General features: G+C 37.8%; 1 long non-coding RNA gene across 1 annotated transcript in view; it reads right to left on the reverse strand.

Moving 5' to 3' along the window:
• Positions 1-2,055: 2,055 nt before the first annotated feature.
• The window catches only part of LOC116878190, a 90,246-nt gene continuing 67,766 nt past the window's right edge, over positions 2,056-24,535 (reverse strand). The window contains exon 3 of the long non-coding RNA XR_004384788.1: positions 2,056-2,103. This is a non-coding gene — a long non-coding RNA (uncharacterized LOC116878190). The remainder of the gene's footprint in view (positions 2,104-24,535) is intronic.

Below are 24,535 nucleotides of genomic sequence, written 5' to 3' on the forward strand. Positions count from 1 at the left end.
ATGTCTTGTGATATGAGTAATATCATTGTCTAATAAAATATCCAGAACACATTTTTCTTTATGTATTTATACGAATAATTATTATTTACTATATGCATGTTATATTACTTATGTTACTTATCAAGTAACTCCAGATACCTGCATCATCTAGACTTAGTACACAAGGAAATAAATAATCCTCAAGTAGTCTAGTGCCCATTCCCACAAAGCATACATGCACCATATCCCTAAAATTTCAGTTGCTCTTTCCATTCTCCTTCAGCTGAAAGACCTTGTTTAGCCAGACTTTAGAACTAGAAGTGGTCTAGGGAATTTTATTCTTAGCAACTCACCTTAGTGCTCTGTCTATCCCACTTATTTTTAAGTAATATGCTAATGTTTGAATGTTGATGTTTCAAAACAATAGCTTTCTACAAATGATGTAGGCACAAGTACACAAAGTATCAGCAATCTGTTATATTTCATTTTGACTCAAGAGTGCTTTATACCAAGTCCTAATAATTTATTCTGAAAAGTATTGTAGTCTACCTTTTGATATTTTAAGAGTGCATTCCTTTCTCTTATGAATTCAAATGCTGTACTCTCTGGGCTTAACCTCTATCTCAAGCTGTCAAGATGATAACCATCTGTTTGATTGGTAACTGTTCTTTTTATTATGTTTGACACACTTTTAATTGTTTATATTGACTTATTCTTCCTAGCAACTGTTTGTGGTGATCAGAATATTTAATAAATGACTTTCCTTCTTTGTCTTTGAGGAGATGGTGTAAATCAAGTTCAAAATGTATTTAAAAAAATCATTACCAAGACAGTATAGTGAACTTTGTACATGAAAAATGTAAAAAGTTTTTTGTAAATTTGCCCTTGCTCCCATATAGAAACTTTAAGAACAGGATTTAAAATAGATAGTAATCTAAAAAACACACACACAAACAAAATCAACTGAACAAGCAATAGAGAAAGATAAAAATGTGATGATCAACAAAAATTTCCATAGTGAGCTCAGAAAATTAGTGACCAGTTTGCTGAATTAAACAAACTTGTAAGGCAATTATGTTTTCCACTTGGATTGTCCCATCTATCACTTTCTGCTTCCCCCCTTTTTCTCAGCCAGGAACGGAACAATAGTGGAAACTCTGCCAAAATTCTTACACATTGCAAAAATTGCCAAAACAGCTTTCTAGAAGCTGTAGAATCCCAATTACCATCAGATATCTATAGGTTTTAGACACATATTTACACAAATTTTATCTAGTTGCCACTTACAGCAAAACCGGACAAGTTTCTGTCCTCAACTATACATCTGAGTTTTTGTACCACAAAAATGTACACTATATCAGGTTCTTTTCTAGAACATTTTCCTGAAACCCAGTGATGTTCTTCCCTCTCCCACCACAATATCCCACTGCTATGTGATGTGACTGTCTCCTTTAATCCCCCAGCACAGCAGTGCCAATAGGACTTTTCATGGAGGAAGTACATGGGAAACTCTTGAAGAACCAACTCTCCTGCAGACTGACTTATTGAAACTGAGGAAGAAGATCAAACCCCTCAATCTTTTTTATAGAACTAAAAACATATAATGTGTGTATGCTTACCTAATGTCAGTCAGTAATGCTCTCTCTGTGCAATGAAATTAATCTCAAAGCTGGTGGGAACTATGCCTGACTTCAGAACACCAGTTCCTTCTGCTGTTGTCTGCTATAATAGCCCTTCAGAGATTCTTCTGGCTTTGTGCTGTGGACATTTGCTTCCTGTAAAGATGGTTGAATACATGGCTTTCTTTTGTGAAGGTTGGGCAATTTTAATCATATTGTGTTTTCATAAAACATGAAACATAAAACAGTTTCATGTGAAACTGAAATTGGACATAATTAAGAGAATCACTTTCTACCCATTTACTTACCCTTTGCATCATAGAGCAGGTGCTGATATCTCAGGATCAGAGGTACTCTACATTTTAAGTCATTTGGGATGTTGAAGTAAGTCCTGAGTGAACAGGAAGGTTGGATGAGTCAACTAGAATTTCAGAATTGTCTGGACTTACTTTGGAGTGAGGACTTGCAGCTGGCAACTGGGCAGTGATTCAGGAGATAGCTACTGCTAAAAGAAAAAAATAAAATAAAGTATGAGACTTACATGCTTATAATCAGCTTCTAACCTTTTTAAAGACAACCTTCATCCCTTGTGGTGGTTTCTTTTTCCATCCAGAGGGTTTCTGGATGTTAATTTTAACCTGATCTCATCAGGACACAAATGTGGGATGAATAAAGGGCAAAACAGATGAGTAGCAGAGGGATTTTATCTGAACCTCAATCACTCACTGGTGTCTCTGGCTGAAAATACCAGAAAAATGAAAGTGACAGAAATAGCTAAGAGCAGATTTAAGAAGAGATGCTGGAATGCTCAAATCTAAAGACAGTTATTAGAGGAAGGAGAAACTTAGAAATCAGTAAATGTAATGTGAGAAGAAGTTTGTAGAAGAGGAGGTGGAGGAGAGAGGAGGGAATCATGGAGAGAGGAGAAGAGACATAAGAGGAAAAGGTATGGATTTAATTACTTGATTAGAGCTAGGTCCTCAGCTCTGATTAGAGCAATGTCCTAAGCTGTTTGCTGTCATAAAATGACCCCAGTATCTCAGTATGCTACAATAACATTTTTTTCTCTTATGCTACATGTCTATGGCAGGTTAACTGCCAAAGGGCAATTCGTTGACTTCATCTAGGATTTGGACTGAATGAAAAAGAGGCCTTCGCAGAGGTTTCAGAGGGGAACAGCATGATAAAAATCACAGTACAGAAAGCACTGAAAGACATACTTCACAACTGCTCACATTTCATTTGTCAAAGCAAATCACATGGCCAAACCTAATGTCGTTAGGGTGGGAATGTATATTTTGAACAATATATAATTGTCTAACATTATGCAATATCTAAAAATGTTTTGATTTTCATAATAAGATAAATAAATGCCACTTCCCTCTAGGGTGGTCTTGGCTGGGCATTTTGTACAATGTCCTAGAGTTTAGGTTTTTCTGGTGATTTTCTCATAATTAGACTGGGGTTATGGGTTTTGTGGGGAGGAAGATCACAGAGGAAAAGTGTCATTCTTATCACATGATATCAGGGTATGTTTTATCAACATGACTCATCATTGTTGATGTTAACCTTGGGGGAAGCCTTGTCAGATTTTTCCGCTGTAAAGTCCTTGGTTTTTCCTCTTTTCTACGCTGCACTCTGGATGGAAAAAGAAACCACCATAAGGGAAATGACCACTATGCACAGCCCACACTTAAGGAGTGTGGAGTTATGTTGCACCTACTTGGGGGCATTTCCCCCTCTTCACAGGTGAGGATTTAAGATTTAAAGAGTTTAAGAGCAAGTTGACATAATTAAGTTGCATCAAGATTGAAACCCACATCTATCTGACTTATAAAATTATTCTTTTTTCAGTACAGTGCAAAAAAGAAGCCTAAGAATCGGGAAATGGTTAGAAAAGCAGAAGGATACATCTATGAGTTGTTTCAGTGAAGCATGTTGAAAGGCATGGCCCCTTGATACTAGAGACATTCAGATAATGATTCCTTAAATTGCTACTCACTAGCACTGGACTGGAGAGTTATATTCATTGATATTTATAGCACTATGCCATTATTGTGCTGATATGGCCTTCTAGTCTTTCTACAAATATACCCTGACTCCATTCTAATCACTAAACCACTTTTCAAAGGGAAACCAAGTCCTTGCAGCACTGTGAGGGGGAGCAGAGGATAAAAGTGATTTTATCTTCACTTTGTAGGGCCAGAGGATATCTTCTAAGCTTCTAAATAATTTTTTTAAAGAGAGTTATAACCCTAGATCTGTCTAATAAAGAGAAGGAATATTTCTGTCACAGAAATAGTTTTTAGACAAATGAGAAAATGTCACTGAGGCTGAGAAGCAGACCAATAGCATATTGGGGGCGGGTGAAAATTCTGTGAAGTTTTTCCTTTTTATGTGGAGATACAACATAATGTTGACATTTTCATGTATGTGTCAGGTTCCATACCCAGTTTCTTATGAAGTGTCATTGACAACAACTGCATAACAGTATTGAATTGTGTTTTCTGAACTAGGATAATATGCCTCTTCTGACAAAAACTAAGTTACAGAGAATGTACAAAGATAAAACAGAGTTTGGGGAGATTTTCTATATTTCATATGATGAAAAGTCTTTTTTTCTATCAATTTTCATAAACAGAATAGAAAGTACGTGGTGTCTGAGTCATAAGTGCACATTATATATTTAACTGTAATATTGTTACAGGATTTTTTTTCTCTGTCTGTGCCCATGGCTCTTGGTCAAGCTGCTTGGAAGAACAAAGAGATAGACCAGCAATGGTGGGCAGCCAAGCAAGGTTTATTGAACAATAGCAAAATGATAGTACAAAGCTCCAGGAGAGGGAGGGGACCCAAGAGGGTTCCACTGGAGTTTCTACACACAGGGGTTTTTATAGGCTTGTTGGGGGACTGTTTTAATCTGATTAACCCTCCATGCACTTGTCATCCAAGCAACATTTTGTCACATGGGAAAGAGTGGAAGGCTCCTTCCAGGGTAGTATAAAATCCTTTTAAAGGTGGTTTCCTCTTGGTTGGGGGGGAGGGTTGGTCCTTGTCACTGCCTGCTTGTCTTCCAACTATCCTTCACCAATATGATACTTCTGTATATGATTAGTTTAAATATTCTAAAGTGCAGTAATTTCCAAGTGAACTGAGATTTCGGCAGACAATAAGAAGTCTGTTTCTTATACTATAGAGACATTTATACTTTCAGAAATAATTTTCTTCTTCAATTGCCAAGATTATATGGACTTTCTAAGGTTACATTAATCCTATACAAGCATTGAGGTTTTAGGGCAGTGACTGTTTTGTTTATCATTGTGTCCCAGCACTTGGTACATTCTAGAACACTATACACTTAAATGTTTGTTAAATGAATATTGCATAAATATTTTCAAGAGAAAAGCACTGTGTAAATTTAAGATAGTCTTAAAATTCACAACTACATCTAATATGAAAGGCTAAAGGCTAGATCATTAATTTTCCTCAGATCAGACCAGAACTTATTTTTATGAGACTGAAGTGGTACAGGGTGAGACAACCCATAATGTGCCACTTGGCATAAAGATTATTTTGAGTTAAAAGTAATAAATACTCAGCAGATGCAGGAAAAGCTGTCTGCCTCCCCCATAACTGCCTAAATTTAAGTTGGAAAAGCAGAGCCTGCAACAGGAAGAGAGCTATTAATGGAGACTCTCTGCTTAAGGAACCTATCTGCAGAACAGGGCAACCTGGTTTTTCCAAACATCTCTTTCCGCTTTCTTGCTAATAAGATTTCTCCCTTCTGTGTCCTCAGAACTTCCACCTCTCCGTAGCTCCAGTAAACTTCCTGTGGCCTCATTGTCTTTGGAATTTCTTCTCTGTGTAGATTCCCCATACATATGTGATTACACTGGATTTTCTCCTGTCAATCTGTCTCATGTCAAGTTAATTCTAAGTCCAGCAAGAAGGACAACATGGCAGAGGAGGGTCTTTGTCCCCTACGAGACCAAGTATAACAGAGTCTGTATCACATAACTTGTGTGACAACATGTCTTCTTCCAAATATCCTGACCAATGGCAAGAATCCCAAAGGTAAATACTGATTGATGTGGGAAAGAAAAGCAAAAGAAAAAAATTGTATTTTCTTATTACTTATAAGCCATTGTCAAGTCTTAGAAACAGGCAGAGTGATCTTCCTCTGGGAGCTCAGCTGCCTTGATGTTGACAGTTTACCAAGGGCAAAAGGCAATCTTAGCCTGATCCCTCCCAGGATCCTGTAAATCTACTTCAAACATAGAAATTCCTTTGGAAACTTCCTTTATCTTCCCCCTCCAAGACATATGTTAGTAAGCATCCTCCAAGCATACGGCCCACTGATACACATCTGAAGGATCTCAAGAGTGAGTTTTTACTAAACAGTGATAACTTCTAGATATTTATCAAAAATAAATAATCAGGGGTGCCTGGGTGGCTCAGTGGGTTAAGGCCTCAGTGGGTTAAGGCTCAGGTCATGATCCCAGGGTCCTGGGATCGAGCCCTACATTGGGCTCTCAGCTCAGCAGGGAGCCTTCTTCCTCCTCTCTCTCTCTGCCTCTCTCTCTGCCTGTCTTTCCAGTTACTTGTGATCTCTGTATGTCAAATAAATAAATAAAATCTTTAATAAATAAATAAATAAATAATCAGAGATTTTGTCAGTGATTAACATTTGAAGATATAAGGGTGTTTGTTACATAATACTGAAGATTTTGAATAAAACATAAATGGTTAATAATAGGGGATTGCCTAAATAAATTAGGAAATATTCATTCAATAGGTTATTATCCACCCCTTAAAATGAAGTATCTGTATATGCAGAGGAGTGGTGTTGAATCCTTGTTTTTCCACTTTCAGGTTCTATGACTTTGAACAAATGTCTTAACTTGATTGTGCTCTAATCAAATTCACACACAATCATAATTTTAAGAATCAAATTGTTTTATAGGCTTATTACAGAAGAATTCTGTTCTTATTCTTATTACAGAAGAATTCTGACTGACTTTTTCCAATTTTTATTCCTTAGAGGCACCACTTTCAGCTCTTTTAACTGATTCTTTGGGTATTTGCCTCCATACTTCCACCACTCTAAAGGCAAAGAAAGAAACAAACAAGCTTGATTTTTTAGTTTAAGGCATTATCTACTGACTTCCTACTATGGAAACAAAATTTAGCTCTCCTTCACTGCCTCTATTCCCAGCATGCACACACACACACACACACACACACACACTCACTCTCTCTACCCTTTACTCTCTACCCTTTATTCCCAACAGAGCTTTATCATAATTTTGATTACATCACTGCATCACTGTATATAGCATTATGACATAAACATGAGCCTTAATGAGTCATACTGGGTATTATTATTACTTTCATTTTTCTAAGCAAGTTTTGGTTTTCTTAGTTGCCTTTAATTTTTTTTTTCTTTTTGGGGTGTTGTTTATTCTTAGCTTCCTATTTATTTGCAATTCTTTTATTCACAAATATTTCCCCAGTTATGCAAGTCTTTTTTTGATACACACATATACATTAAGCATTAATTCCATCCTCCTAGAGTCCCATGCGCCTTCTGACTTCCCACATCTGGACCAGCTAACTCTCAGCTGTTTTTCTGGGGCCTCCCTTCACCATAAGCCTAGGAATTCTCTTTCTATCTTTTGCATGAGATTTCCTTTTTTCCTGGATCCCATGTCTTCCTCTCTTAGTTTTCCTTGTTATGTCAGAGCACAGATCCCCCAAAGATGCTCATAGAAGATAAACTTTTTAACACCACATGTATCTGAAATATAAAAAACTTCACTCATATTTAACTAATAGTTGGCTGGGAGTGGAATACTAGACAAGAAATCACATATCCTCAGAATTATGAAGGCTTTGATATATTGCTTTCTAATGTCTAGAGTTGCAAATAAGAGATTCAATAACAAAGACTAACATTTTATCAGCACTATGTGTCAGTTACACTTCTGTATATATTGATGGTTATTATCTTATGTAATCCTCACAGCAAATGTTTAAGGTAGGTGATATGTTTAATCTCCATTTTACAGATAATGGAACCTGAGACACAAGTTTAGAGTAACTTTACCAGGGTTTTAGAGCTACTGAGTCTGGGATTAGAATCCAGGTAAACCAGGTGGAAAGTTAATGCTCTTAATCATGATTTACTGACAATTAATTAGTGAACTTTTCAATGAAACGTGAACCTTTAATTTGAATATTTTTATTATTATTTTGCAGTCAGTGTCCCGAAATGTCACAATGCTATGTCTTGTGGTAGGTCTTTTCTCATTCATTATCACATGCATGTAGTGAGCCATTTCAATCTGGAAATGCTGTGTGCTTCGATGCTGGAGAAAGTTCTTGAATTATTTCTATATTCTATTTTCTCTATTCTCTGTTCCTAGATTCATGGACTGGTCCCCCTAATTTTCCTGTACTCTGTTCTATTTTATATAGCTTTACCTTTTTGCTCTACCCTGTACAATATTTCTCTGACTTTATCTTCCAAAATTTCTTATGAATTTCTTAAATTCTCCTATTATATATTAATATCCAAGAACTTTTCTTTGTGTTCTCTGAATGTACTTCTTTAAAGCATTCAAGTTTATTTTCCCTCATAGGTTTATTATCTCATGGATATATCTCATATTATTCATATTCACAGCAATCAGAATATTTTGAGTTTTTAAAAGCATTTCACCCAAGTTGCTGATCTTATTTCCATCTGTGTTTTATTTGCGTAATACCTGGTGTCCATAGACTATTTGTAATAGAAATGTGACCAGAAGCTTTGTGCAGGTGGGTGAAACTTGTTGGCAGGACATCTGTGTAGTGAAATGACTGGGCTGTTTCATTAGACTATTTTTGATGTCTGTGTCTTTCAGTTTTTCTCTTGGGCTTGGCTGATTCTTTTTTTTTTTTTTTTTAGATTTTATTTATTTGACAGACAGAGACACAGTGAGAGAGGGGGAACATAAGTAGGGAGTGGGAGAGGGAGAAGCAGGCTTCCCACCAAGCAGGGAGCCCTAGCAGAGAGCCCGATGCAGGGCATGATCCCAGGACCTGGGATCATGACCTGAGCTGAAGGGAGATGCTTAATGACCAAGCCACCTAGGCACCCAGGTCTTGACTGATTCCTAAGTGATAAGTATTCTAGTCACCTACCCACATGGTTAAGTGTCTGGCTGCTAGCATTTTGGAAGGCAAGTAGGTAAAGAGAGCCTTGGCATACACAAGGTATCCATTTCCCTGCTTATAACATAGCCCCCTACCTTAAATGTAGTAGTGTTTCCCATTTGAGGGATCCTCTGTTTTACCCTTTCCCTGGACTTAACATTCAGTATATTTCTGGGGAGGGGTTAGGGAAAGGAGAGGGAGAAGCAGGTATCTCCATGTATGGACCAGGAGTCCATGTCCGGGGCTTGAAATGCTGCTTCAACACTATCACCCATTTCTCCAGGCTTTTTTGCTGCATCTTCCCTTCTTTTTGTTGTCTCCCCTGAGTTTTGAGGTCAGTTACAAAAGGCAAAATAAACTGCTTTTCTAATTTTCTCTCTACCAGGTTGACATTCAGCTTTCTGAATTTATGCAGATCAATTACACTTGTTCATCTTCCTTTTACTGCTCTCATATTCTTGGTCATGGTGTATATAAGCATTTTCAAAAACTCCCCTTTTGGGGCGCCTGGGTGGTTCCGTGGGTTAAAGCCTCTGCCTTCGGCTCAGGTCGTGATCCCAGGGTCCTGGGCTCAAGCCCCGCATCGGGCTTGCTGCTCCTGGGCTCAAGCCCCATCGGGCTCTCTCTCAGCAGGGAGCCTGCTTCCTCCTCTCTCTCTGCCTGCCTCTCTGCCTACTTGTGATCACTCTGTCAAATAAATAAATAAAATCTTAAAAAAAAAACCTCCCCTTTTGTCATTTTAGTCAGGTGTGAAGAGGTGACAAAGGCAAAAAGTGTATGTGTGTGTGTGTGTGTGTGTGTGCATGTGCGTTAGGGGGGAGGACAGTAAACCTGCTATTCCTAAATAGTACTCTCTGTTTAAGTGCTTTAAGCTTTGTTTCCTCATATGAAAATGAAGACAATACCTTTTAGGGTTGATAAGAAAATTAAGAGACATTAAATGAGAGAAATGAGCAAAAACAGACTAATGCCTTTTATGTAGCAAGTTGGTCATTATTAATATACTCTGACAAGGTATTCTAAGGATAGACACTTATTTATTTATATATCTATCTATTTATTATTTTTTTAACTGAAACTTATTTAAATTAAAAATGTGTTCAAAGTAAAGATACGGAGAAGAGTTTGGGTATCCATTTGGAAGAACATAGCAGGATCTTCCTGCAACTGGAGATGCCTCTAGGCTGTTATTCTATTCTATCCTATTCTATCCCCCTCTCTCCCTGGACACAAGAATGTCCAATTTCTCTAGCTTCTTTTCATCTCTGGGCGTCTCCTCTATTCTCTTCTTTCTCCCTCCAGACAAGCTTTCTCTTCTTAAGGTGCTTACAGTTGAAAATGGCCTCAAGCTTCAGCATAGATCTTAACCTGCCTGCCTCTTTCTGTTCCTCAATTCCATTTTCTCGGGCAGCATTGGTGGATTGGTCCTACTTGGCAAAGAGTTCATTCTTGTTCAGTTAGCCAGAAGTTGGGACCAGGTCATAGTGCTACCCCTTCAGGCTATGGAATGAGGGTACCATGGAGTAACGGGTACCTGAGATACTGTAATTTATAAGAAAAATAAATATTTGGTCGTTCAGATGACCAAAATAGATTTCTCATATATTTGGTCTTTCTCCATAGTCCCTCACTTATGGCTCCCAAAACTCTGGGTATTTTCTAAGTGTTGAATGTGATAAAGGTGTCTTTTCTTAAGTTTATAAGGTGACTTTGGAAAACCGCCTAATGGGAACTTGTTGCCAGTGAACCTAACCAAGTGATTAGAGACTGGAACTTCTAGTCCCCAACCCCAGATCTCCTTGGAGGAGAGACAGGCTAGAGATTGAGTCGAATTTTCCATGGCCAATGATGTTTATCAATCATGGCTGTGTAATGAAGCCTCCATGAAAATTCAGAAAGCTTCTGGGTTGGTAAATACGTGGAGATTTGGGGAGAATGGTGCACCTGGAGAGGGCATGGAAGCTCCATGCTCTTTCCATATACCATACCTTGCCATGTGCGTCTCTTGCATCTGGCTGTTCCTGAGTTATTTGATTTTATAATACATTCATGATATAGTAAATAAAACATTTCTCTGAGTTCTGTGAGCCACTCTAGCAAATTAATTAAACCTGAGGAGGGGTTCATGGGAGCCTCTGATTTACAGTCAGTCAGTCAGTCAGAAGTATAGTAACAATCTAGGCTTATGACTGGCTTCCTGAAATGGGGAGAGCAATTTTGTAGGATGGAATACTTAACCTGTGGAATCTAATGCTATCTCTGGGTAGATAGTGTCAGAATTGAGTCTAATTGAGTTAAATTCTTGGACATCCTGCTGGTGTCTGAGCATTGTCTGTCAAAGGTATAGGGAACTACCTTCCCCAAACGTTAGAAATTTGGATTCCAGAGCACCAAAAGAGTACCTTTAGTGCTGCTCATAATATAATCTTAAGAAAAAAGAGAAGAATTTAAAATGAAATTAAATTAAATTGGTACATATGGTACATTACATGTTTAGTATGTATATGTGTATATATATATGTGCATATATATAATAATAAATACACACTCATGAGATTGTCAAAAGAGTTAAATGAGAGAATGCATACAAAGTATTTAGCATAATTTGTGACACATTATAAATATGATAAGTGTTTTATGTTATTTAAAAAGTGCTAGAGGGAAGATAGTATTCGTGATTCCCCCCCCCAGGAAGTATAGATATGGATTTTTATTTTCTTATTTGTACTTCTTTCCAATTTCTTTTACAATGAACATGTATTTTTTTATAATCAGAAAAATAACTTTATAAACCTATTGATATAAAAAAAAGAAATGGATATATAAAAGTATAGCAGTTGTCTTTAATTTTATCTTCGAACTACTAGATCATTTACTTATTTGACAGCTTGAAAACACTTTCTAAAATAACTCATTTCTTGCTATTTTCTTATTTTTTCCAGTTTTTGAAGTTTTTATGGTAAGGTGAGGGAACTTGAGAGTATGTGAGCTTTGTGATATTTGTGATAGGATAATTTACAAAGTTTGATTTTTCAGTTCTATGTATCAGTTTCCCAGTTAATAAAGCTTTGAGCAAATATTCAAAAATAAAGAGTTGCAACATAGGAAGAACTATGTCTAAAATCTTTTTACCAAAATTATGTATTTTAAAACATGACAGAATTAATACATTAATACATATAATGAATCAGTGTTATCTTTTTTCTGTTACTCTGGCATTCATTATCATCTTGAATATTATTTTCCTTCTTCAAGACAACCTACCTTGTTTATCCAATTCCAGAGTATAATTATAAACTCAGAGTCTCAGAAAGGTAGATTAAATCTCATCTCTGAAAATCAGAAATTTTCTGATGAAAAAGTTCAGGCTAAGAATCCCCCCCCACCTTTTCTTGGTAATAAAACTAATAATAAGCAATGGTATCAAATATAAAACCATGGTTTCAGATTTTAGCTTGATACCCTTTCCGTTGTAAGCCTCTCCTACTTCCCTGTGGTTTGTTCATCATAAATTTCCAGGTCATTACAGACTTTGCTAAGTTAGATTGCTTTTTGAAATGTTTACTAAGGCACAGGTGATCTTTGTGGCACCAGTGGATTGTACAGGTTGATTCTAAATTTCAAAACTCATAACCAAGTGGGTAACCACAGCATTTTATGAGAAAAGGAAATGTTAGCCTATACCATTCAAGTTGTATCTACTTACCCAAATATGTTTCTTTTGGGGAAAACAAAACACAGTAACAACAAAAATCCCCACATTAAAGCAGATTGCTTTGGGGTGCCTGGGTGGCTCAGTTGGTTGAAGGATTGACTCTTGGTTTCTGCTGAGGTCATGATCTCATGATCTCATAGGATCATGGGATCAAGCCCCACTTGGGGCTCCATGCTCAGTGGGAAATCTGCTTGGAAATCTGCCTCTCCTATGCACACACACATTCTTTCTCTCTCATAAATAAATCTTTAAAAAATTTATAAAAAATAAAGCAAATTGATTTGCTTTCATAAAATTGACTCTGTGACTCATAACTCATGCTTCCTTTTATGCTGGGCCTTCCAGGAAGCTCAGAACTAATCAAATCCCTAGTGAGGTATTTGGGCTTTAGTGTTTTTTTAGTAATGTGGCCTCCCAGCTTCATATTCTTTTCTTACCTTCATTTTCTCTGTTCCTTGACCATATCATTTTTACTGACATTGTTTCATAAAAAATTTCAAGTACTTTTCTGGAATAAGGCATTATCTAAACAAACAATTGAAATAATTTCCATATGTTTTTTCCAATGTACCTGCTGATATAGGTGTATACAATTTTTTAAAAACCCATTACACTTTATTAAATAATAAGTGTATCTTCACGCCTTACTCAGTGTTCACTATAGAAAGGTTCTATATTACCTTTTGTGAGGTTATGAAATAAAATGAATAATTTTAAGACTTAAAGTTCTTTAGCTGTATAAATCAGCATTGCCCTTGAATCTTTGTTCAGTTCAATTTTATCCATAAGGCATATCTCTTTCTATAGTTCTTGATAGATATTTATAATTCAAGATAGAATATATATGAAGTTATATAAATATCAGATATACAAACATGCCCTCAAAGATTATTTTAATTTATCTTGAACAGAAATTATATAATTTGTATTTATGCAGATATCTCACAGAAAAATTAACAAGGGTATCCAGAAAATCTTTTGGTTAAATTAAATCACCCACTGAGCCTTTTTTTTTTAACCCACATGTTCTTCTAATAGAGGCTCATTAATTGTTGTCGTGTTTACTTGTGTCAGCAAATCATACTAGATAAGGTATATCACAGGTCATTTTATTCTAATTATAATTATATGTATTGTGATATTAAGATATATGAAAATTATAGCTTTAATTCTCACTAATGTGTGAGTATACAGCTCTTACTGTTAAGAAAACTGTTTTATGTATGTAATTCCACCATTAGCATATTTGTATGATACAATATAATAAAAAATGTGATTCCTCTATAACTCATAGGCCATATATATATATATATATAATCTATAGTTTCATTTGCCTAAAAGTATTTTCATATATATTATGAATATTATTCACACATATACATAATACATATTATTGTTGAATCCTCAAAACAGTCCTATAAGCTATATAAGCAAAATAGTGTAAACACAACTTCAGAAGTATAGACACTGAATGCCAGAGCAATCATGTGACTGATGGCCACGCAATAGTAAAGTGACAGTTCCAGAACTGGAAGGCAGGTCTCTTCACTCCGGGTCCAGGATGTTTCCACTGTAAACCACTATAGCTAGCTTCTATGCTTCTAAAAACCACATTCTCCTTAAAATGACACAGAACTTCTTATGACCTCATCCTGTTCTTTCTCTTGTTAATACTAAACAGGAATAACTAAGGAAATGGAGAGAGGTTTATATATCTGTCCATCACTACCAATCTTCCCACATTGCATTTACACTGGGAGAAGACTAGTCATTTTTTAAAATTAAGGCCTGGACTTTCTTGGAGTCTTCTCAGCCATGTATATTTAAATCCTGTACAGAAACTTTCAGTTTGCATACAATGAAACTTTTCATAGAATTCCCTCCAAACATCAAAACATCATCTAATATAGTGTCATACATGAGTTCAAAGAACATAATTCTTTTGAAATAAGGTAGATTCAAAGCTAAATCAATCATATGAAGTGCATATATTCAGAAAGAAAAAAAAACTATAATGCTAATAGGTGTAAGGGCCTACTTAGCCAGAGGGAGCCGTTTTGTGTTTATGCAGTGAACTTAGATTGACCCTGCCCCTCCCAGAGGAACTTACTTGCAAAGCCCAGATACAAGGGCGGGTCAGGCCAGGTGGAGACATCCAATCAGTGTGGCGCACATATATCTACTAGGGTAAATTGAAATTCAATTGGCCACCCGTGTGTGACCTAGCATGACTGTGCAGTTTTCTCTGTGTGTTGCTGACCTAGCATGACTGTGCAGTTTTCTCTGTGTATTGCAATCTCATTGGCCACCTGTGTATAGCCAGGCTCAACCACCTCTATAAAAGTTAGTCTGTAAGGCTGGGAGCGGTCCCCTCTTTGTAAGACACGGCCCTGATGGGTCAGTTTGATTCTCAATGCTTGGCGTGAAATAAAGCTTTGCTTGACCTTTGCTTTGCATCAGTCTCGCTCCTTTGATTATGGACCCTAACAATAGGTATTTGAGATTCTTTTTTTATTTGTTTATTTGGTTTGTTTTTGTTTTGAGATTCTTTAAATGTTTTTTCATTCTTTTGAATTTTCCAAGCCTAGCATCTCAAATTTACATGTAATCAGAACTCTTGAATTTCTTCCCTGCCACCACACAAACCAGGTATGTGCAGCCTTCCAGGCTTCTACAAATTGTCAATGTCCTCTCCATCCTCTTGCTCAGTCTGAAAACCTAATCTCATTCTTGACTCTTCTTTTTAGAGGAGTACACATTAGAGAAAATACATCCTGAATTTGACCACTTCTGATAACCTGTACTGCCATCCTTCAAATTTTACCTAAATTTTACCTCACTAGCCACCTATTTGGCTTCCCTCTTTCCATTCTTGCCTATTCCTGTTTTCCCACAAACCCCAGCCAGTTCCCCGTGCAGCAGCTGGAAGAGTCGTATTGTTACATAATTCAGATCATATCATTCTGTTCTTCTTCTCCAGTGGCTTCTTAAATTTTTCCCCAGGGCTGTATAAGATCTGGCCTTGGCCAGCATCTCCACCTTTCTACCACTCCCCTCTTGCACCATTCCTCAGTCACAGTGGCCTTCCTGTTCAACATTTCTCAGCCTCTCTTCCTGGCATATACTTCCCCAGGTCTTTACAGAGTCCATTTCCTCAATTTATTCCTATCTCTGCTCAATTTAGAGAGTTTCTCCTGACTCTACTCAAAATATTGCTCTTTCACCTTTCTGTTCTTGTCTGTTCTCTGCCTTGCTTTGTTTTTCTTCATTGCACTATCACTACCTCACTTCTATTGAATGTACATTAATTTATAATCTGCTGTCCCCTCGAGGATGTTAGTGCCACTGAGGATAGGGACAACATTGCTCAGTGCTCCATCCATAATGCTTACAGCAGTTCCTACTCAACAAATATTTTCTTTCCAGTTATAAAGTAGTACTTTCTAATTAGAAATAACATGCATACTTTTGCTAAGCATAAACCAAAACTCAAATTATAGACTGGAAACATTCTGCAAAGTGCAGCTTTGACAAAGGAAAAGAATGAGCTGTCAGTAGAATTGAGAGGTTAAGTGAAGAAAGTGGAAGCTGAGCAGAGCTTGACCTGAAACAAGGCATTATAGAAGCTAAGGAGAACAGAAATAATGGAAGAAGGAAAATAAGACTTCAATTAAAAATAGAAAGGTCACTGAAGGCCAATTTCTGTGTTAGGAGTGACTGAGTTCCAGAGAGGACCAAATCTATAACAGGCTGTGGAAAGGGTTTTGAAACTAGGCACAGACTGCCAAGGTTATTACTCTGTAACAGAGCTCTGTGGACCCTTTAATGATGATGGCAGCCACTCAGTTGAAAGGTTAGCTGCAGAGGACACCTGAGATGGAAAGTGAACAGCAAAGTGCATGACATGATTCGGCTTAAATCTAGTAACTGCACGGCAGAAGACTGAAATGTTCATTGCATAGATAGAGATTTCAATTAGAACAGGCACATGAGATAGGGCCCCAACTGTTTTTAAAGATCAGGTTTACTGGAATCTAAAAGGAGGTTAAATCCAAAATATCCACAAAAAGAAACTATTCAAAGAGAAATGGAACTGGTAAAGGAAGGAAGGTAAGGGAGAGGTGGTTCACACACATATGTATATTGAGTTGACTATCCGTGGGCAAATGGTGTTGTGAGGGGAGAATAATAAGAAATCTGAAAATGGCATCAGAAATACTGCACATGCGTGCACATACACACACACACACTCTCTCACACATGGTGTGAAACAGATGAACCAGTTTAAGATCTCTTGATAACTATTTGGCAGCACTGTGAATTCAAAGCCAGAATTCCTGGGGTCTAAAACAGGTCAGATTACAAATTAGTTGAGAGATCTTATGTGAGTCATTTCATTCCTCTAAGCTTAACTCTTCTCATGGGTAAAATAAGAGGATTTAATTACATGATTCCTAAAGTCTATTGCAATTCTAACAATCCCTGTAATTATAACCATTGGCATTGATTTGAGGTAGGTGAAGTAAATCACAAGTGTAACACAGCTCCTAAGGATTAACTCTTTTCCTTATTCTGCTTGTAGTCAATCAAATAATCATTCACCATCCACCTATCCTTCATTCAACAAACATTTTCTCGTAACTCCTATAAGCCAAGTACCACTCTAGGAGTTTCAACAAGGTCCCTGACCTTAAAGACCTTAATATAATAATCCTCTACCAAAGGAGTTTAACACTGTAGTTTTTAAAAGTTAATTGTTTTCAACACTTAGGTAAGACTCATTTGGTCAACTGATAAATTTGTTTTTTTGCCAACATGCAGATTTACATATATATATGTGTGTTTGCATCTGTGTCATCTCGTGAATCATACCGTAATTTTATCTGCCAAGTTTATGCATATGTGTGTATGTGTGTGTGTGTGTGTGTATACACATGCATATATATGTATATATATACACAAGACTATATATGTGCATGTGTGTGTGTATATATATATATATATATATATATATACATACAAAGTATATATACACATGGATATATGTCCACATTTTTCCATAGTATTTATAGCTTAGTCCTACTGACTTATACAAAGGACTCTAGCCCCCATTGCATTCCATACTTGGGTATGGACAAAAGAATACTATTACTTGAGCAAGAAACCTCTGTGTCCTCATTGAGTTGAGTCTATTGGGTGGCTCGTGTAGAGCAAAGCCCCCTCCCAGGGTCTTAAGTTGTGCATTAGCCTCTCTTAAGAGTCTATTCATTTCTGCCACAGTTGCCCATATATTGAAGAATGAACTCATTTCTCATTCCTTCCTCATCTTGAGAATGGCTCCTATGACTTGGAGATTTTTTAACAGTCCTCTCTGGCAAGTTGTCTTCTCATTATTCTGATTTGCCACATACCTAGCATTCACTCAATTTTACCAGGACTCTGTTTCACTTTGAAGTTTTTATTATCAGAAAAATAACTGATTCCTAAACATCTAGACAAGACTATTTTGTTTATGGGATTTATGCCTCTTTTTTAAGGAATGAAGAAAGACACCTCTCTTTATGTAAAACCACCTGCTAAATAAAAAACTCATACTTATTTAAGAGTCAGATAGTCATTTCCTCCTGTTCTGTTCTATCTGGTAATCCAGAGATGTCTGGTTTTAAAGATAAATCTAAAATTTTGAATAAGAAACATTATTATTTGCTTTACTTAAAAATAAATATATGAATACCAGGTAATAGACAAATTACTATTCCAACATAAATTATATTTTTCTTATCCTTTTGTGGAAGGTGCTTAATACCACTGTTCAATGGCAGACATGGAAATGCACTGCTCAGATCTGCCTTCAAAGAAGGACTTGCTGTAAATGTAGAGAACGTGGTCAGCTGACAGCCTCCATGCCCTGGGTCTGGGTTGTGCTACCAGGCAGCTGTGGAGAAGAGCAGATCTGGAAGCTAAGGATGAGGGGACTCTGGAAAGTTGAGTGGAGGAGCAGTTGTTTTCCTGAGACCAACGTTACCTGTGGCAGCTACAGCCTATCCTACTAACCTCTGTTTTCTAAGCTTCTTTTAGGAAAAGAAGTCCACCAGAATACCAGAGGATATGCTGCCAAAAGAAGCGGAGAAGGAGATGGAGGGAGTATACAAATGGACTGTGGTAGACACAGAAACGTACTGTCCATCCTTCCTCAAGAAATATATTTCTGCCCAGGTACAAGGAAGCAGAGGATAGCAGACAGCCCCTCTTCATTGGCTTCTTCAGAATTTGCCTCAACTTCAGGGAACCAGGGCCTCAGTATTTGAGTGGTTGGCAACCAGTGATTGAACAACATGAAGGTATAAGCACCTGTCCATTTCAGCCCATTGCAAATTCCTTTGATGGTCAATATTTGCTCTGGACTTCCCATTAGGTGTGCAGAGGCCCTGACAGACCTGCATCATGATCTGAAGCCCTCCCCAATCTTGCTTCCTGCCCACCCTCACCCCCCACCCACTTCTTTCTTGAAGAGGTTTTGCTTGTCTTATTCCATCTCAGGACCTGCTTTCAGGGGACACAACCTATGGCACTCACCCCCTCTCTCACTCACATGTGACAGTGTCTCTTTGCATCCTCACTTCTTAGGCTAGAGGAACAAGGAATGTTCAAGGTAGCCAACAGCACAGAGCTCTGATGGTCAGAGTCTGGCAGAGTGGGAAAAGGCAAAGGGCAGGAATAAAATCATTTCAGTACTTTTTTACTTTTTATCTCAGTCACCAGGTACAGATACCATTGTTAGTGGCATGGAGATTTTTGATGGTCTGAAGTATAGATACCTTGCTGCTTGGGGTAATAGACAAATCTTTAAGAAATTGACCCATCTTCAAATGTTCTGAGGGTACTGGTTGGTTAAAAAAATTTGCAGTGACTCCTTTAGTTAAACAAACAAAAAAAAAAGATGGCCTTTTAATCTATCTGTTTTACAAATCTAAAATTTCATATGTCAGAATTACATAAATTATATTTAAAAAAAACTAAAATAAAGCGACTATTCTAATTAATGCTATCTCAAGGTTTGGGGAGTGGGGGTTGTAAGAAAACAACTTTTACTGTTAGCCAAAATGTATTTTTAAAAATACATGAACTTAATGTCTTCACATTGAAGATAACGTTCCTTCCTCTTCTCCAACCTCTTAAGTAGCTCCTGCTCCCACACCTGTTACTGGTGTTTACTCTTTTTCATGGAACTTAGCACTGCTCCCTTGGCCTACCACACACAATTCTGGAGAGTGGCTTACAGTGCCTGCTTTGCCCAGGACCAGCCCAAGAAGGAAAGGAGACAGGCCAGTTGGTTCAAGCACTTCTGTAGCTGAGAACCACACAGATGGAGCACAGCTTCTCTCCACTCTGGGCTTTTCCACTTTTCCAAAAAACATTCCAAGTGAGAGCTGAATAGGCTGATCTTTTCTCCATGTTTATTTCTTCATCTGTGTATTGAGGACTTTCACAGGCACAGGCTTGCTTAACTGAGACGGCAGGTCCCACACAATGCCTGGCACACAAAAGCTGCTCAAAAAGTGTGTGTGCTTGTTTAATTATTCTTGGCCTTCTATCAGGAATGTATGAAGATATAATGCATGTTCCTATCTGAGCCCATGTACCAGTCACAGCTAACAAGGAAAGGGAAGGGAACCAATCCTTACGGAGATTTCCTTTTGGACTTAAGCTATCGTGCCTTTGCTTTAAAACTGCCCCACCCCATTCCCATCCTTTCTGATTACAAGCTCTCCATTATAATAATTCCAAGGAGCTCTCAGCTCAAGGGGATGGTAAAAAGTGGCCTACCCTAACTGTCTTAAAAAGAAAACCAAAAAACGTTCACAGCCTGTAAGAGTTTGGATAGCACCTACTATAATCAAATACATAAAATGGCACTGGTTTACAAAGTGTAATAATTATTTTTTATTTGCCATTTATTATTCATTGTACACTAGGCACTGACATTTTATTTCCATTCTTTCATCTTCCTTATAAGCCTGTGCACTGGAGAAATGGTTGCTAGAGAAGTGAGGTATATAGCGTGAGGTCACACAACCAGTCTGCTATCGATTTTCTGTAAAGCTAATGCTGTTTAGGTTGCATTTTGTTCCTTTCATCTTCTCTTGTTATCTTTCTTTATTATTTGAAAATTTTTTATAGTGATTTGCTTTGGTTCTTTTGTCTTTTTTTTTTGTCTCTATTATAGGTTTTTCCTGATGGTTCATTCATGGCTTGCATAAATTATTTTATAGTAGTTACGTCTTTCTATTTAAGTTGATACCAAGTTAACTTCAGTTGTACTGCAGATGTTCAGTGGTGGCTGCTGGGATATTCCTGGTCTCTTCTCCTCCCCATCCCACCCTGTGAACCAGTCATGCCTGAGGGGATCCCTCTTGGTGTCAAGACCAGGAGCATAGGTACCTGCACGGCAGCAGCAGTACCAGTCTGGGGGCATGGACACCCACGCTGTGGCACCAGGACTTAGGGGAAGTAGGTGAGAAAGGGAAAGGTGTGGCCCTGAGGGGGATGAGGAACAGCTCCTGCTTAGGGAGCACACAGTGGCATGGACTGTGGGCAGCTCTGTCAGCTGAAGTCCCTGGTAGTGAAAGTCATAGGTGCCCATGGTGGTGGTGAGAGCTTTTGGGGTCCTCAGTGGTGAAGGCTGTTGAAGTTCTTCTGGTCTCCTTTTCCCCTATTGGAGATATTTGGTAAGGGGATCCCTCTTGGCCCCAAGCTGTGCCAGCCTGTGGGAGGGGGGTGTGCAGATAAAAGTCTTCTCATAGTTTTCTAGGTAGTCATCTTCTATTTTTTGTGTTCCACTGGGTTCCCACAGCTTTGCAATTGTTCACTAGAACTATTCTCATCAGTGAGTAGTTATAATATTGTGGGGATTTTTGAGAGGAGGCATGAGGGCTAGGACCTCCTAGTCTGCCATCTTTCCAGTGTCACTCCTCATGTTATTTTTCTTAAAGTGAGCATCTAAAATTGGATCAACTCCTACAGCAGTAAGTGGCAAAGCTGATTCAAACCCAGATCTGTGATTTCAAAGCTACTCCTTGCAGTTTTTTTCTTCTCATTTGTTTATAGCTTTGTTCTGTTCCTCCCCTATTATCACTCCCATGAGCCCCTGCTCTCTTTTCATTGAAACCCTTCCCCCATTGCCAGAAAACATTACGGAGTCACTCGTTTTATCTTCTCACCAAAAATGAGATGTGATGCTTCACTGACAATTCCTTTTTCCTGATAATACTCTCTTCTGGAAGCAACACCTTATACCATTTGTCAAAATTCTCAGAATATGAATAGTAAGCTCCTTGCTCCCTACGACCATCCACAGACAAAGCTGACCTCCAGAATAACCCCCTACCTTCTGCAAATAGCATTTGTCTCCAGTGTCTTCTACAGCTACATTTCTTAGTAATTTTAACCTCTTCCCCTACTGGCGTCACAGTTTGACGACCTTCTGAATACATATGGTCTGCTTCTCTACTCCATTTAAGCCACCCACAGGCATGACCACATCCTGAAACTTGGCATGCCTCGGAATAACTCTATATTCCAGTTCTTCAAAACAAAATTTTCCCTCCTCCCACCCTAGGCTCTTTTTCATTCTTCAATTATCCTAAAGCTACTAATTATCTTCCTATAGAAAGGCAATAAGCTGGTTCATTTTGTTCCACAGTGGGTTCTTGCTGCCTCAAATGTATTAAATCTTAAATCTACTTGGTATTTTTAAAAATAATCTACATTTGTCTACTTATGACATTTTTTAAAAAACCTTTTTCTCGATTTTTTTTCTCCCTCCTCAAAGATTAGCTAACTGGTATTAACTTTCTAAATAAAACCTCAGCTCCTACTTTACAGGAAAGATTGAAAGCAACAGGCTATATAATCTTCTCTCTCCTTCTCAACAGTTTGGCTTTACAAGCTTTTATTTTCCCATCCATCTCAGAGGAAGAGATTCTGTTTCAAGGCATCCCTTCAACTGTGGCCCCTATCCCCTCCTTTGTCACCCCATTCTGACAACTTGCTCCATCCATTATTTTTGTATTTTCTATTACTCTCCTCCCTGAATCATTCTCCTATGTCCTAGATTGTGCTTTCTACCATTCACTTGAAATGACTTTTAATGGCATCCTCTAGGATTGACGGTGTAACCTGGGCTTCAAATATGTCAATCTCTTCAGTCCTAATGAAAGATCAAGGAGGGTACAAGGTGTTAGGGGGGACTTCAACAAGGTTCCAGAGTGCACAAGAATACAGGGACCTACCTAATCTTTAAGGTAACCAACATTATGATAAGTAATAGAAGTTTATCCAAAATTGGGATGATTATTTCCATTAATTTTTAGATTTTAAGACATAAGCCAGGTAATCAGGAAAGAGTGCTAAAGCTGCTGAAGAATTTCCTGGCTAAGGAAGGTTACTGGTAACTGCCCTGGACCTCAGCCAAGGTACATAAATCCCTTCAGGCAAGAAAGCAGGTGTAGGAAAAGGAGCAGCACTACGCACAGGTGTCTCAGTCTTAGAAGCACAACTGTGCCTCCATATATCATTTTCAAAAGGTGAATAACTGAAAGGACATTTGAGATTCATCCAGCCCAGAAGTGAGTAATAACCTGTGGGCTATATTCTGCCGATAGCTGATAAGCTTCCTTTGGCCTGCATTGTGTCTCTCAGAATAATTGTACCAATACATTAAGATTTGGAGAATTCACATAAATGTCATCTTTTGGTTCTTAGGAAATGTTGGGAGATTTCACAGGCTAAGAGTGAAATTTCAGCCAGAAAACCATTGGTTGGATCTGAGTAATGACTGCCTCATTTGATGGGATATGTGCTCTTCTGTTCACCCTCATCCTTATCATTCATTCAGGAGGCATCAACATCTGGATTTCCAATTTCTGACTAAGTCCAATGTCCTAATATTACAAATGATGAAATTAGAACCCAAGGAATTTTTGTGGTAACTCCAAAGCCATATAAGCTAGTCAGAGGTAGTGTCATGCCTGCTTCCTAGTGCTGTGTTCACATTCTACATTGGTTCAAAAGCTTATTTAGCCTAACATTTTTGATGTATAGAGCAATGAACCTAATGCTATTGGAGGTACAGAATTCAGGTGACACTTTTTGCCATTATTAGCTTTCAAGCCATCCATTTGGAATAATGCAATTCACTCAGGAAGTCTTGTCACTGGGCAGATCAATAGCTCTGACCTACTTGATTATGTAACTTGCAATTGTGTTTCCATTATAAAACTCATTACCTAGTACAGAGAGAAAAAAAAAATCCTCACTTATCTTTTTTAGAATCTTTTCTCAAGCAACGTATGCTAAAGGTCAGGGTTCCTTATCAGCTTTATAGCAACTTCCTGGTTTTCGATTGGGCAAAGAAAAAGTAAGACCGTAAGTCTGATTCAACGATTTATTCTCATACTGAATACTTAAATTCATATTTAGATGGCTTTATGTATGTCATCCTGGGAATTCTTTATTTCTTTAGCAGCTTTATACATTTTATTTGTTGTTGCTGTAAGAAGTAAAAAGAAGGGAGACTTCTCCATTCCAAATAATGATATAGGATTCATCCTTATCTTTCCCTTCCCTCCACTCCCTTCCATGCATTTCTCTTTCTCTCCTTCCTCTCCCTTTCTTTCTTTTTCTTTCTTTTTAAAATTCTCTTCCCTCCCCTTCCTTCTTTAATCATTTATTGGTTGCTCACTGCATGGTAGTCATTGTGCAAGAAAATCTAAGGTGAAAGGAGACTGATAAAGAACAAGGTCAGATGAATGAATCCACAAAAAAGGTAATACATTTAATTAATGAAAAAATATTTAAGACCTATATAGCAGACATTCTCAGTGTTCCACTCCTATTCTCTCAGATCCTCTTACTATGCATCAGCTTGACTTGCAAAGGCAGCACTGATATCTTTGTTGGTGGGCTGCCCACAGAAGCCAAAAATGCCTATACTGGTACAGGGGTAGCTTGTAACCAATGACTA

The sequence above is a fragment of the Lontra canadensis genome, unplaced genomic scaffold, assembly GCF_010015895.1.
Source record: "Lontra canadensis isolate GAN:19392208 unplaced genomic scaffold, GSC_riverotter_1.0 scaffold56, whole genome shotgun sequence".
Taxonomy (NCBI): Eukaryota; Metazoa; Chordata; class Mammalia; order Carnivora; family Mustelidae; genus Lontra; species Lontra canadensis.